Source organism: Pempheris klunzingeri, chromosome 24, assembly GCF_042242105.1.
Source record: "Pempheris klunzingeri isolate RE-2024b chromosome 24, fPemKlu1.hap1, whole genome shotgun sequence".
In the NCBI taxonomy this organism is placed as follows: domain Eukaryota; kingdom Metazoa; phylum Chordata; class Actinopteri; order Acropomatiformes; family Pempheridae; genus Pempheris; species Pempheris klunzingeri.
Window position 1 is genome coordinate 11752477 of NC_092035.1, and position 2500 is coordinate 11754976.

General features: G+C 48.1%; 7 non-coding genes across 7 annotated transcripts; all 7 read left to right on the top strand.

Annotated features, from left to right (window-relative positions):
* The first annotated feature begins 46 nt into the window (after positions 1–46).
* On the top strand, positions 47–165 carry LOC139224064 (5S ribosomal RNA). The gene has a single exon (XR_011586157.1). It is a non-coding gene; the product is annotated as a 5S ribosomal RNA (ribosomal RNA).
* A 155-nt stretch (positions 166–320) lies between these two features.
* LOC139224068 (5S ribosomal RNA) lies at positions 321–439 on the top strand. The gene has a single exon (XR_011586161.1). It is a non-coding gene; the product is annotated as a 5S ribosomal RNA (ribosomal RNA).
* Positions 440–581: 142 nt separating this feature from the next.
* Positions 582–700, top strand: LOC139224637 (5S ribosomal RNA). The gene has a single exon (XR_011586670.1). It is a non-coding gene; the product is annotated as a 5S ribosomal RNA (ribosomal RNA).
* A 473-nt stretch (positions 701–1173) lies between these two features.
* LOC139224284 (5S ribosomal RNA) lies at positions 1174–1292 on the top strand. Its single transcript, XR_011586341.1, has one exon. It is a non-coding gene; the product is annotated as a 5S ribosomal RNA (ribosomal RNA).
* Positions 1293–1447: 155 nt separating this feature from the next.
* On the top strand, positions 1448–1566 carry LOC139224090 (5S ribosomal RNA). Its single transcript, XR_011586182.1, has one exon. It is a non-coding gene; the product is annotated as a 5S ribosomal RNA (ribosomal RNA).
* Positions 1567–2039: 473 nt separating this feature from the next.
* On the top strand, positions 2040–2158 carry LOC139224285 (5S ribosomal RNA). Its single transcript, XR_011586342.1, has one exon. It is a non-coding gene; the product is annotated as a 5S ribosomal RNA (ribosomal RNA).
* A 155-nt stretch (positions 2159–2313) lies between these two features.
* Positions 2314–2432, top strand: LOC139224287 (5S ribosomal RNA). Its single transcript, XR_011586343.1, has one exon. It is a non-coding gene; the product is annotated as a 5S ribosomal RNA (ribosomal RNA).
* The last annotated feature ends 68 nt before the right edge of the window (positions 2433–2500 follow it).

Here is a 2500-nt window from a genome sequence, read left to right on the forward strand (position 1 = left end):
CTACAGGTCAGCATCTATAAAAAGCCTCTTTGTGAGTGACACTCTCGCTTGCGGCCATACCACCCTGAACAAGCCCGATCTCGTCTGATCTCGGAAGCCAAGCAGGGTCGGGCCTGGTTAGTACTTGCATGGGAGACCGCCTGGGAATACCAGGTGCTGTAAGCTTTTTCTCTTCTCTTTTGCAGACAGCAGAAGGTGCTGCTGCTTCACAGGAGACGGACAAGACGTTTGACCTTTGAACTCCTGTTTTGGTGAAGTTCATTCACTGCTTTTTCTACAGGTCAGCATCTATAAAAAGCCTCTTTGTGAGGGACACTCTCGCTTACGGCCATACCACCCTGAACAAGCCCGATCTTGTCCGATCTCGGAAGCCAAACAGGGTCGGGCCTGGTTAGTACTTGGATGGGAGACCGCCTGGGAATACCAGGTGCTGTAAGCTTTTGCAGACAGCAGAAGGTGCTGCTGCTTCACAGGAGACGGACAAGACGTTTGACCTTTGAACTCCTGTTTTGGTGAAGTTCATTCACTGCTTTTTCTACAGGTCAGCATCTATAAAAAGCCTCTTTGTGAGGGACACTCTCGCTTACGGCCACACCACCCTGAACAAGCCCGATCTCGTCCGATCTCGGAAGCCAAACAGGGTCGGGCCTGGTTAGTACTTGGATGGGAGACCGCCTGGGAATACCAGGTGCTGTAAGCTTTTTCTCTTGTCTTTTGCAGACAGCAGAGGGCGCTGTCTCTGGACTTCACAACAAAAGTTTTTCATGGTCCTATTCAGTGTTTGCATCCATTACTGACAAGCCTATGCTGTTCTCTGCTGGACTACACTGACATACAAAGCACATGAAGCTAACATTACACACACTCAACCTCCAACTATGCCAAACGACAAACAGGCCTTTTCAGTCAGTATCAATGAGAAACTGACACATTTGGTGCCCTTAATAGTCAAACATTAAACAAAAGTAACCACACTCTCCTCCTTTTTGGGGAACACATTTGTTGTTTTAACGATATCCTTGTTTTCTCCTACACTCTCAAAATAACAGCCCCAGCCTCCTCACTGTAAAAGGGACCAATTTAGCAACTTTAACAAAAGACCTATTACTGAAGAGTGCTGTCCCAAACTACAGGTCAGCATCTATAAAAAGCCTCTTTGTGAGTGACACTCTCGCTTACGGCCATACCACCCTGAACAAGCCCGATCTCGTCCGATCTCGGAAGCCAAGCAGGGTCGGGCCTGGTTAGTACTTGCATGGGAGACCGCCTGGGAATACCAGGTGCTGTAAGCTTTTTCTCTTCTCTTTTGCAGACAGCAGAAGGTGCTGCTGCTTCACAGGAGACGGACAAGACGTTTGACCTTTGAACTCCTGTTTTGGTGAAGTTCATTCACTGCTTTTTCTACAGGTCAGCATCTATAAAAAGCCTCTTTGTGAGTGACACTCTCGCTTACGGCCACACCACCCTGAACAAGCCTGATCTCGTCCGATCTCGGAAGCCAAACAGGGTCGGGCCTGGTTAGTACTTGGATGGGAGACCGCCTGGGAATACCAGGTGCTGTAAGCTTTTTCTCTTGTCTTTTGCAGACAGCAGAGGGCGCTGTCTCTGGACTTCACAACAAAAGTTTTTCATGGTCCTATTCAGTGTTTGCATCCATTACTGACAAGCCTATGCTGTTCTCTGCTGGACTACACTGACATACAAAGCACATGAAGCTAACATTACACACACTCAACCTCCAACTATGCCAAACGACAAACAGGCCTTTTCAGTCAGTATCAATGAGAAACTGACACATTTGGTGCCCTTATCAGTCAAACGTTAAACAAAAGTAACCACACTCTCCTCCTTTTTGGGGAACACATTTGTTGTTTTAACGATATCCTTGTTTTCTCCTACACTCTCAAAATAACAGCCCCAGCCTCCTCACTGTAAAAGGGACCAATTTAGCAACTTTAACAAAAGACCTATTACTGAAGAGTGCTGTCCCAAACTACAGGTCAGCATCTATAAAAAGCCTCTTTGTGAGTGACACTCTTGCTTACGGCCATACCACCCTGAACAAGCCCGATCTCGTCCGATCTCGGAAGCCAAGCAGGGTCGGGCCTGGTTAGTACTTGCATGGGAGACCGCCTGGGAATACCAGGTGCTGTAAGCTTTTTCTCTTCTCTTTTGCAGACAGCAGAAGGTGCTGCTGCTTCACAGGAGACGGACAAGACGTTTGACCTTTGAACTCCTGTTTTGGTGAAGTTCATTCACTGCTTTTTCTACAGGTCAGCATCTATAAAAAGCCTCTTTGTGAGGGACACTCTCGCTTACGGCCATACCACCCTGAACAAGCCCGATCTCGTCCGATCTCGGAAGCCAAGCAGGGTCGGGCCTGGTTAGTACTTGCATGGGAGACCGCCTGGGAATACCAGGTGCTGTAAGCTTTGTCTCTTCTCTTTTGCAGACAGCAGAAGGTGCTGCTGCTTCACAGGAGACGGACAAGACGTTTGAC